The 12989-nt window shown below is 34.0% G+C and overlaps 1 protein-coding gene across 7 annotated transcripts in view; it reads left to right on the top strand.

The window, feature by feature from the left end:
- The window catches only part of R3HCC1L (R3H domain and coiled-coil containing 1 like), an 87342-nt gene that overhangs the window by 40313 nt on the left and 34040 nt on the right, over positions 1–12989 (top strand). The window contains exon 3 of one of the 7 annotated variants that reach the window (XM_073794096.1): positions 11648–11723. The exons of 5 other annotated variants lie outside the window; for them this stretch is intronic. The gene's annotated coding sequence lies outside the window, so the exon portion shown is untranslated. Of the gene's footprint in view, positions 1–11647; positions 11757–12989 lie in introns of all 7 variants that reach the window. One more of the 7 variants, XM_073794095.1, reaches the window with a different exon arrangement.

Below are 12989 nucleotides of genomic sequence, written 5' to 3'. Positions count from 1 at the left end.
ACTCAAAATGGATTAGAGACCTAAATGTAAGACCGGGCAGTATAAAACTCTTAGAGGAAAACATAGGAAGAACACTCTGACATAAATCACAGCAAGATCTTTTTTGATCCATCTCCTAGAGTAATGGAAATAAAAACAAAAATAAACAAATGAGAACTAATGAAACTTAAAAGCTTTTGCACAGCAAAGGAAACCATAAACAAGATGAAAAGACAACCCTGAGAATGGGAGAAAATATTTGCAAATGAATCATCAAAGGATTAATCTCCAAAATATATAAACAGCTCATGCAGCTCAATATTAAAAAAAAACCCAATCCAAAAATGGGCAGAAGACCTAAATAGACATTTCTCCAAAGAAGACTTTTCTCCAAAGAAGACATCCAGATGGCCAAGAAGCACATGAAAAGCTGCTCAACATCACTAATTATTAGAGAAATGCAAACCAAAGCTACAATGAGGTATCACCTCACACCAGTTAGAATGGGCATCATCAGAAAATCTACAAACAACAAATGCTGGAGAGGGTGTGGAGAAAAGGGAACCCTCTTGCCCTGTTGGTGGGAATGTAAATTGATACAGCCACTATTTAGAACAGTATGGATGTTCCTTAAAGAACTAAAAATAGAATTACCATATGACCCAGCAATCCCACTACTGGGCATATACCCAGAGAAAACAATAATTCAAAAAGACACATGCACCCCAATGTTCATTGCAGCACTATTTACAATAGCCAGGTCATGGGTCGACCTAAACGTCCATGGATAGATGAATGGCTAAAGAAGTTGTGGTACATATATACAATGGAATATTACTCAGCCATAAAAAGGAACGAAATTGGATCATTTGTAGAGACGTGGATGCATCTAGATACTATCATACAGAGTGAAGTTAAGTCAGAAAGAGAAAAACAAATATTGTATATTAACGCATATATGTGGAACCTAGAAAATGGTACAGATGAACCGGTTTGCAGAGCAGAAATTGAGACAGATGTAGAGAACAAACGTATGGACACCAAGGAGGGAAAGCGGCCAGGGATAGGGGTTGTGGTGTGATGAATTGGGACATTGGGATTGACATGTATACACTGATGTGTATAAAATGGATGACTAATAAGAAAATAAATAAGTAAATAAATAAACATTAAAAAAAATAAGAGCAGTGCGAACAGTAGGGGTAAATATGTATTTTATGAAACTTTTTTCAGTCACGTATAAATATGTGAATCTGTGTACTGTGTCATGATGTGAAATGTTTTTAACTGGAGTGCAGAAAAAAGTTTAAAAAAACTGGCTCAGAAAGTCTTTCTATACAGGAATCTGTGCTCACAGCCGATCAGTTTCATTCACAAAGCTTTTTAAAAAATATAAAAAGATCCAGAAGCATATAGTAAGGTGTTTATAGTGGTTATCTCTGTAAAGTGAGAACACAGATTTTTTTAAAATTTATTTTTAGGTTTATTGCATGATGCTTTTGTATTAAGCGGAAAAAAATCACTTTTTTTGGTTAGCTTTACACTTCATTAAATTTTTTCTTAAAACTACATTTCCCCTCTTTTATAGACCTTTGAGCCATCTATTATCCTTTAAGAAAGGGTTGCCTGTTTAAGGAAATCCCATTTTTTCCTACCTGGAGTCTTCAGGCCATAGTGACCAAGTAAAAGAACTTTGTAATCCAGTTTTGTCAGCAGAACACTGAACACTCTCTAAAAGTTTGTAAATGAATATTTACTGCTACATTCATAAGATTACCCATACGCCAAAAATGTATGTATGTGTATAGTGGCCATTGCTAAAGAAGCAGAATTCATTTGTTTGTGTTTCTTAGATTGAATTCAGATGCCTGAAGGACTGATTTTCAGTAGGCTTTAATAAATCCTGAAATTTGCTAAGGCAAAAATAACTTTAAAGGGCTTCCCTGATGGCGCAGTTGTTGAGAGTCCGCCTGCCGATGCAGGGGACACGGGATCGTGCCCCGGTCCGGGAGGATCCCACATGCCGTGGAGCGGCTGGGCCCATGGGCCATGGCCACTGAGCCTGTGCTCTGCAACGGGAGCGGCCACAACAGTGAGAGGCCCGCATACCACACACACACAAAAAAAAAAAAACTTTAAAGAAAGATGTTGAGTATGTAAGCTTAATTTATATATGAAATACTGAGGCTCAAGGTACCTTAACTGTCCTGAGGTGAATATTTGAGCAATTCAGAGTATCATATTCTATTTAATACTCCCCTTGTGTTTCTAATAATATGACAAAGCTGGTATTGATAGAATTTCTAATCTTATAATTGCCAACTTTTTGTTACAGGATTTAAAAACTATTGTAAATATGCCTTTATTACAGTTAAACTCCGCATCTCCTATTTTCATCATCAGTTTCTCCCTTCCTATTGGGTCATTCTTCCTCACCTCATTCCAGTGAGGTGTTTATCTCCCCAGCTCCACTGAAACTATTCCAGTGTCACCAGCAACCTCTATCCTGTCAAATCCAATAGAAAATTCTCAGTTCTTACTACTTGACTTTTCAACATTTAATGCAAATGATTACTCTTGCCTTTTAAAGAAATTTCCTTCATTTGGTTTCTGGGATACTACATGCTTCTGTTTTCTTCCTATTTTCTTCCTCCATCTCCTGTGCTTGGCTGCATCTCCCCTTCCTGACCTCTAGAGTTGTAGTTCCCCCATGACTCAATTCCCCCAGCCTTTTCTCTCTCTGTCACTCCCTGGGTAGTTTTATTTCTGTTCTTGGCTTGAATCTTTATGGTGATGACTTCCAAATTTTTATCTCCAATTCTTACACCTCCCCTGAGCTTCAGACTTATATTTCCAGTTGCTTCCTTAACAACTGTACAATGTCCAACAGGCATTCAAATTTAAAGTGTCCATGCCACAACTCCTGATTCCTCTTTTCTTATTTCCTTCCCCAGTCTTCCCTATCTTAGTAAATTTAACCGTCATCACCCAGGTTGATCAGACCGAAACTCTCAAAGTGACTCCTCTCTTCCCGTTACATCCCATAGAACCATACCACCAAGTTTTTGTTAGCTTTGCCTTCAGAATATATGATTAATCCAACCTTTTCTTGTGACCTCCTTTGTTACTACTCTAGACTTGCTGCATGTCTATTGTTAGACTTGCAGATTTTCCTCCTCATTTCTTATCCGTTATTGTCAATTCCTCACATTTTTGCTAGAATGATCTTTAGCAAAGGTTAAGTGAGATCTTGTCATTCTCTTGCTGAAACCTTCCAGTGATTTCCCCACACATTCAAAATAAAATCCAAAGACCTTGTCTTGGCCTGCAGGTCCCTGTTTGTTCTGGCCCTTAGCTGTCTTACCAACTTCGGTGCCCCTTTTTACTCTGTTACCGCACTTGTTTCCCGTTATTCCGGGAACATTTCAAGCTTGGCCTGCCTCATAGCTTTTGTACTTGCTCTTCTTTTTTTCCTGGAATTCTCTTTTCCAGATAATTTCTGTGACTCACTGATTCAACTCAAGTATAAACTCAGGTATTAAATCCTCAGAGTGGTCTTCCCCACTTTTCCATATGGTCTTCCCTTCTAAAATAGCCACACACCCATCACTCTGTATTCTTGTCCCTCCTTCATTTCACTCCACCACATTTACCACTGTCAAACATTATAATATATATTTAAATGCTTATTTTTTATCTCCACCATTACAGTGTAAGCTCCATGAGGCCAGACTTTGTTTTGTTCATTGCTGTGTTCCCAGTGTCTAAGAGGGGACTTAGCACATACTAGGTATTCAATAAATGTTTGTGGAGTGAATGGGACCCCAAATCTCAACTGGGGGTTGGGAGAGCATCACCTATTGAGAAGTCTTACTTGCCATGTTTTAACAGATAATATTTATTTAGTGCCAAATGCAGTGCTATGAGACAAAAAGACACTAACCCTACACTGAAGGAACTTACTATTTAGAAGAGAGCCAGACATGCAAACACATACCTGTAAAGCAATATGATAATTGTTTTAATGAAGGTATTTGTAACGATATGTAGTGGGGACTTATGGGCAGGACCGTAGTATATCAGGGAGTCAGTGATGAAATTATAGAGGAGGTGACCTTTAAGGTGAGATTTGAAGGGCAGGTATGAGTATCAGGCAGACATCAGACTGAGAAAATAATGTGTGTTAAATCACAGAGATGTGAGAAGGCAGCTGGGCATGTTTCTAGTACTATCAGGAGTTGGAATCAGCGGACTCTAAAGTCTGATATTAGGAGCGGCTGGAGTTGAGACAGCCCGCTGAGGGCAGCTAGGCAGTTTTAGTGTGGCAATGGAGCTAGATCATGTAGGGCCAAATCTGCTATGCAAGATACTTTATGTACGTGATAAAGAGCCGCTGAAGAATTTTGAACAAGGAAATGACCAAATCTGACTTGTATTTTAGAAAACCATGGGAAGCAGTATAGAAGTAGAATGAACAGGGCTTGTTAATTGATTGAAATGTCATAGATAATGACTTACTTCCAGGTTTCTGGCTTGAACTGCTGGGTTGATAGTGATACCATTCACCAGACTATGAAATTAGGGAGGGAAGGACAGTGAATCTTCTGAGGGGATGCCTAGAAGTTAAAAGTGTATAATTATATTTTAGTGCTCAGAAATCTATTGGTTTACGTGTGTCACTTAATATATTTTGTATATTACATTTAATTATAAACGTACTAAATCTGCTTTTAGGATACTTTTATTCCTTTACAGATGCACATATATGCTACCGAACTGAAGGATGTTGGCGTTTCTTAGTTTTGCCCGCTTCTAAGTAGACCAGTGAGAATGTGAATGCTCTTGATAGTCCAGTAAAACAAAGGCAGTTGTTAAATGATTCTAAATCTAAGGCCCTGCACAGTTTTAAACATATATGAAAAAATGCTCCTAAATTTGTTGAGGGTAGATTTCACCACATGGGAATGTCCAATCAGTCTTATTTTCTGATTTATGAAATATAAGTAGACTTAACTTCTTTTGATGCTTTATTTTTTTTATCATTATGAAATTTGGGAAAATTAAATTGTTTGTACCGAGATAAGCTTATCTATACATTCATGTTTTAGTTGATTCCTTGGTTTGGTACATTCCCTTTTTGCTGAAAGTGAAAAAATCTGAAACAGGCAAGACACAAGAGGAAAAGCCAGACTGTGTTCTTGTGGCATTAAGGACATGGCAAGATCTTAGACTAGTGCAACGGTTCCATTAGAAATATAACACAGACCAAAAATATGAGCCACGTATGTAATTTTAAATTCTCTAGTAGCCATATTAAAAAATATAAAAATAAACAGATGGAATTACTTTCAATGTGTTTTATTTAATCCATTATATACAAAATAGTATTATTAAACATATAATCAATTTAAGAATATTAATGAGGCATTTTACTTTTTATTTGCTATACCAAATCATTGAAATCCAGAGATATTTTACAAGCACAGCACATCTTAATTTAGACTGGCCACTTTTCAAGTGCTCAGTAACTGCATGTGGATAGTGGCTAGTGTATTGGACAATGTAGTTCTAGATTATTCTTAGACCAAAAAGTAGAGGTTGCTCAGCATTCTGCAACATTTGTGAGATTATCTTTCCAATGTCAAGTAATTTCTGTGCTGTTTGTTTTATTATTCTATGAAGTATATTAAAGAGTTGCCCTTTTCTCCATTCATCATTTTCCTACTTTTAGTAATTTTGTCCAATAAAGATCTGTTTGTCAGTTTTCATTACCTTTGCTTTCTCCTACACCAATTTATGGTAATGGCCTCTTATACTAAAGCAATAGCATATCTTTAAATTTTAGTGATTTTGTTTTTAATTACAAAAATAACTACATTTATTGTAACAAATTCAAACAAACTGAGGTAAATGTATAAAAAGATAGTAATTCTTAATTCTTTTCCCTCTCTCATTTTCTGCCCTCCCAGATGTAACCACTGTTAACAGTTTAGATGATAGCCTTTCTCCCCTTAGGAATATATATTTATGAGAAAACTTTGTTAAATGAGAAAATTGGTACTTTGAAAATATGTCTTAAAGTGGACCTATTTAAAATGGAGACTAAAGTTTCATAATTATTAATGAAAAAAAACCTGTTAGGTTTTTTCTTTCTGACATGAAAATGTTTATTTTACCACATATTTAATAAAATTGAGGTTGTAATTGTGCTATGTATATATGCTATATATATATATATATATATATGCTTTATATATATATATGCTTTATATATATATTTATATATATTATATTTATATATATAATATATATATAAATATAATAGATATAATATATATATTATATTTATATTATATTTATATATATTATATTATATATATATGCTTTATATATATATATATATAAATGCTTTCTTTGTATAATTTTTTTCACTAAAATTGTGTGATAGTCTGATAGCATCCTTTACTTTGATTTTCTTAGTATTTATCATACAGATTAGACAAGAGCTTCAGTTTTACCAAAACTGTTGAGAGCTTTAACAGTTTCTCAAGAGATTTTTCTTTAGCCCTTGACATTTCCTTTCTTGATTCCTGTCCTGTCATCATCCTTGTTAGATTTTCCCTTCTTCAGTTGTTCACTGGTTTGATTCTGCCAGAACTTCATTCCCCAAGGGTTTTGCTCTGAGATGAGTACTTCCTTCAGTGTTTTTATAGACTTCATGAAATCCTGCATTCTTTTCAACATTTGTATTTTCACTTTACAATTGAATTGCATTGTGTTTACTTTGTATTATTGGATGCTTACAACATTAGACTATTAGTGAGAGATTGATGGGCAAGGCCAGGATATATAGTTGCAGTAGATGTTAGTGTCAAGTAGAAATGGATTTTATATGTGATCAAGGCACATTTTGAATATTACTGTATTATAAGGACTTTTGATTCCTTGTGTAAACTTGTAACTTAAGGAACTCAACTGCCTATTTAAATAATAGCTAACTTTTATTGAGACTTTTAACATGACTAGCAAGTTTCTATATGTGCATCATTTAATTAATCTGTTCAATGTGTCTATGATATAGGTCTGTTGTTATCCTCATTTTATACTTTGAGTAAACTAAGGCTTAAAGTGGTAACTTCTGCCACAATAAAATTAAGTAATTTGTCTGATATAAGGGCTAGTCAAACGTTGGGCTGGGAACCATAGCGTATACTTGATGGTACACTTTTGTGCAAAAACAAACAAACAAAAAAAATGAATTGGATTGTAATTTTCTTGTTTCAGTTAGTATTATGTTTTGGATATCAACCCATTATGTGGATGGGCTGTAATTTTAAGACAGTTCCCCTATTTAGATTTTCTTTACAGTTTTTATTTATTTTTTATTTTACTAATGTTGACGTTCTTGGTAACTAAGAGGCTTGGATTTTAATAGCCATGTGGGAAATAAGAGTGGAGGCATTGGCCTGAGAGAGATGAGTTGGAACTGAGTTCACCACTTAAAGCCTTAAATCTCAAAGTGTTATACCCTCATTCAAAGAGTAGACTAGGGAAAAAAAATTATTCAGAGTTACAGAAAGAAAATAAGGACGCTTGTCTGTTCTCACCTGGATTCTGAGTGAGGGGGGAATGTTTCCTGAGATTGTATAGCTACTGTTTTACTCTCATCTGGGTTTGTGTTTCATATTTATATTTACTGTATCATTCAGAAAACTTCAAACTTAAAAATTCACATTAATGAAGAATCACTGTATAGAGGAATACTTATAGTCTGGCTGTATGGAATTCCCACTGATAAAGGCGCATTGATGCTGAACTCACTACCCAAAGTTACAGCACCGCCACCACCAACAAAAGAAGACAGTGCTTTAAGTAAAAGTCAGAGACGCAAGAGACAGCAGAGTTAAATCCTCAGGAACTTCACAAAGTAGAACTATTGAATAATAAATATTTAATATTAAATAATTAAAACCAATTAAAAATTAATTTAAAAGTAAATGCCACAGTTATAATAATGAACATTAAATAATAAAATAGAAATGTTAAAAATGATTAAAGATAAAAGAAGAAAACAAATAGAAGAACAACAAAACTATCAAAAACATAAGGCCAGGGAGAACAGAGGCAGGGTGGAGGATAAATAGGACTTCTATAATAAAACTTTAGTCATTAAAATTTTTAAAAAAAACTGATTGGATAAGATAGAATGCAAAATAGACAAATGTGAAGAGAAAACTAGTGGTTTAGTAGATGGATCTGAAGATACTGCCCTGAATAAATAGAACTGGTAAAATTCAAAAGCATAGTGTTATCCCAGTAGAAAAATAATACAAAACACAAACTAAAACACATAGTACACACTTGAGAACACCATACACATAATAGAATATCTTGAGAATCATCAGAGAGGAAAGAGAGACCACTTAAAAATCAGTGACAAACTGACAACAGATTTCTTAACAGTAACAGTAGAAGTCAAAATCCATTAAAGAATGGGAGCAATGTAAAGATATTTTCAGACAAAAACTAAGAGTATATATGAAGGGATTGTAAAATAAAACCATTGTACAGTTGTCTAGGAGACAGATACAAATAATGATCAACTTGAGATATTTAGACAAGTACTCATGTTATTGATAAAATGATAAAGAACAGACTAGGAATATAGTATAGAGCTTTCTGAGCAGTAGAAGAACTCCATCAACCTGAAAGAAAGCAGGAAAAGAAGAAAACTACAAAAAATAGGATAAATGGAAAGGAAGCACAAAATAAAAAGGTAGAAATACTTCCAGATGTATCTATTATCACAATAATGTTAATTGACTAAATTTGACAGTTTGACATTGACAGAATGTCAAATTTGATTGACAATTTGACAGACATTAAATAATTCATAACTTGATTGTATACTGTTTGCAAGAGATACCTGAAACATGATGACACAGAAAGTCTGAAAGTAAAAGGATAAGAAGAGATACCTAACTAAGTAATATAGTTGCTATAGCTATATTACTTTCAGACAAAATAGACTTTTGGGTCGTTCCCCCCCAACCCCGCCAATAGAAGGGATCCCCTTTAGGGTCACCAGTAGAAGGGATCACTTCATAATGGCAAAAGTAACAATTTACCAGGAAGACAGAACAATCCTAAATGTAAGTATCTGATAACATTACTTTGACAAATTATATAAAAATAAATATACAAACGTAGAGAAATCAATAAATCCACAAACACAGTGGGTATTTTATCCATACTTTGCAGTGATTAAGCACAGACAGTAAATAGTATGATTTGAACAATACTTTAATAAACTTGATTTTATGAATACACATACACAGAACCCCAAAATTTAGCTGTTATACATTATTTTTAGGCACAGATGAGACAGTTACCAAAATTGACCATTTACTAGACCATGAAACAAAATCAACACATTTTGAAGACTTGATCTCATTTATACCACAGTGTAATTAAGTTGGAAGTCAATTTAAAAGTAATTAAAAAATACATATATACATTTGGCAGACACTTCTAAATAACTTATGAGATGAAGAAAGCATGGAAATATGTATTTTCATTATCATGTCATTGCAAAAATCAATGTGAGATGACTATGAGATCTGAAAAGGCTTAGACACAGTGACTAACCAAGTAGCAGTGAATTCCTGTAGTGCCCATGTTAAAATACTATTTTTCACTAAAGTGAACTAGGGCTTCTTGAAAAAAGTGGCTGATTCCAGCTCTGGTCTAGTATGACAAGCTGTCATACTACAAAGCAAGGAACTATCAAGGATAACTTGGGCTTGTGTAGAAACGACCTTGAAGGGGCTGCCATTGGCCAAAGATAGTTTGAGCTTCAAGAGGAATAATTATTGCACTGGATTGAAACAAAATAAGTGAAAATCTGTGAGGTTTTTTGGTTTTGTTAAAATCAACAACAACAACAAAATGTTGGTCATGGAACCAATTCATTTAGAAACTGGTAAATAAATAATCAAATATTCTGTCTTATCTATATAAACTGTACCTCAGAATCACAAAATAGTTGATGAGGGAAAGTTTACTGTAAAAGAATTCCAGCTAATAAATGCACAATGAATGTCAGAATTAGAATGTCATCATTTTGCAAACCCTGATGAAATAGTGTATCTTGGCAGTATTCCTCTAAAGCTATTAAAACCACTGGGTAAAAGACTGAGAGGGAACTTTATAGTGGACGGTTCAGGCTGATGGACCTGAACCCACTGATCAATGTGTATTATTACAAAAAGGAAATAATCAGACATTATTGCTATCTGATGTGATGCAGTAGGAAGTTCATAGCACCATATATGACATATTCTTGCTATAAAATAATTAAACCCCAATTTTATCAAGACTCTAGATCAACCACTACTTTTTAGGAAGCACAGAGATTATATATAAAAACTTATTAATGCTAAAGAGTACAATGAGCAAACTCGAGAATGTGGGAGATTCTAAAGGACATATAACCCAGTTTCTTTAACAAATGAATGGCAAGATGGGAAAACAAAAACAAAGCCAGTGCGACAGGCACCTATGAAAGACCAGTGCAGTGTGTAGATCTTTTTGGATACTGATTTTAACAAAACGGCCAGTGGTGGTGTATTGGAGCATCTCCTACTGGTGTAAGAGCTAACTGTTTAGGAATTTTTCAAACTGATTATTAAACCTATCCATTATTAAAAATTAAATTATAGCTCATTATTAAATAAGTGACATTTATAAAAAGTTAATAAATATTTAAAATTCATCACTTCCTAATTATTTCATTTTACTATGATCTGTGCTCTTGAAGTTATTTATGTATAGTGTACCTTTATGGTTGAAATACTGTGTCATGGTAGGCTACTGTGTGTCCTTTTCCTAACTCCAGGTTCATTGATAACACCACATTGGTAGCTTGAAATTAGCCACGGTAGGAATATTTACATCACAGAGATCAGCAAATGCCATAAATCACGGTTTGATTTATTGCTTATTGATTGTCTAGACTTAAAGTGATGGAGAAATGGTAATAATGCTGACTTACAAAAGTGCTATGTCTTTAGCTATTTATTATATTGTGCATAGCTCAAAAAATTGAGAATATATTCTTTCATTCAAAAATGATTATCCACTTCCATAAAGAAGTCACATCACTCACACTGGTGACATCATTGATGTAAGTGAAAATAATACTCCAAACTACACTTGGAAAGCCAGTTGCTAAACATTTACCAGCACAGTGCTGGATGGGCATAATTGAATTCAGTGCTTTGGTAAGAAATAGATAATACTCTAAATTTATTATACTGTTATTCAGCTTTTGAAATAACCATGATGACATGTAGACATTAACTAAGAAAAAAAGAAGGTAGAGTTTTAAAAGCCATTTGCTGTAGCACAAAATAATTTTAAATTTGAAGCCTTTGATATATGTCTGTTGTGTATGACAAATAGAATCATAGAGTTTGAAGAACACTTAAAATTAATCCAGACCAATCTGCCTTACAGATAGAAATTCTTTCTCTAGTATTAGTCCATTGTCTAGATTGTATTTAAATTATTCTAGAGACAGAATACCTGATAATGGCGTTGGAGAACTCTAAAAGTAGAGTTCTTTTTTATATTGAGGTAAACTTTGTTTTCTTTTAATTTCTACCAGTTGGTTCTGGTAACTGACTTCTGAAGAAATATGGAACCAACCAATCCCGTAGAGCAACCAATCTTCACGTATAAAGGTAGCTGGGATGTTTCCATTTAGACCTTTTTGGGTAAGGAGTATACCTTTAGTTCCTTTAACCATACCTTGTGTTGTATATTTTCTAGACTTTGTAATCTAAGACTGTTGCCTTTCTAAACATCCACATCACTATCTTTTGGCTTTTATTGACTTTGTAGATGAAGTAAAAGCCTTCAGATCTTTTTTTTTTTTTTCTGTACAAATTATACATTTTATTCTGTGTTGCTTGATTCTTTTTTTTTTTTCTGTTAACCCAAAGCAGGTCTTTGTATTTATTCATTCCTAGTCTTCATATTGCTTTCAGCACAGCATTCCAGATTATAGAAATGATATTAAATTGTAATTTAATCATTTTTGTTATTTATTAATCCTGTCGATTTTGTGTCGGTTCACATTCGATAAACACTGTGTTCATTGTTTGCATCCAAATTATTGTTTAAAATGTTGAATTTTAAAGGGCAATGGGAACATAGTTCTCCGTTACATAACCCTCTCTAAATTAGCTTCTACCCATTATCATTACTTTTTATTGTGAGTCCACCTACCAGTTCTTAGTAGCCCATATTTTACCATCTTACAGTTCATCATGATATATTTTGTCAGGTGTTTTGCTACCTGAGATCAAGATACATTGTGTCTATGGCATCCCCTCCAATGAAATATACTTTAGTACTCCTATTTTGAAAAATAGACGTTTTAAAAAGATTTGGCATGGCTAAATGTTGAAGTCATATTCTTCCACAAATGGAAAGATAGAAAAGCCATGCAGAATGATGAGCTAGATAATAATTAAGACATCAAAAGAGAAAAGGAACAGGTGGATCACTGGAGACACTTGATGATCAGGGCCATGGTATATCCCTGGGCTGAAAAGAAAATTGCCTGGCCATGAAAGTGGAGCTTCTTCACTGAGGAAGTATTCTGATCAGGTGAAATTTTAGGGATCTGTAATAGAGTGGACAGGATTTGTTAGCCTTTCCCTCTTACTGTCTTTTTCCTTTGAAAGGTATGTGGTGAAATATTAACAGTGGGTGCTTCTGAGTGTATATGGGTGTTTCTTTGCTATGTGTAGGACCTTCTTATTCTCTTTGCTCTGGGCAAACTAGTATGTACTTCACAGTATTATTTTGAAGATGAAAAGAATAACTCAGTATGAGATTGTCTAGTGCATTTCCTCATATTTTGTAGATAGTAAATAAAGTTTTATTTAACCTTTGTTAAATTTTTTCTCCTTGTTAAATTCCATCGACCAACCATGGTAGAG

The sequence above is a fragment of the Tursiops truncatus genome, chromosome 16 (genome assembly GCF_011762595.2).
Source record: "Tursiops truncatus isolate mTurTru1 chromosome 16, mTurTru1.mat.Y, whole genome shotgun sequence".
In the NCBI taxonomy this organism is placed as follows: Eukaryota; Metazoa; Chordata; class Mammalia; order Artiodactyla; family Delphinidae; genus Tursiops; species Tursiops truncatus.
This window is presented reverse-complemented; position numbering and strand designations above follow the sequence as displayed.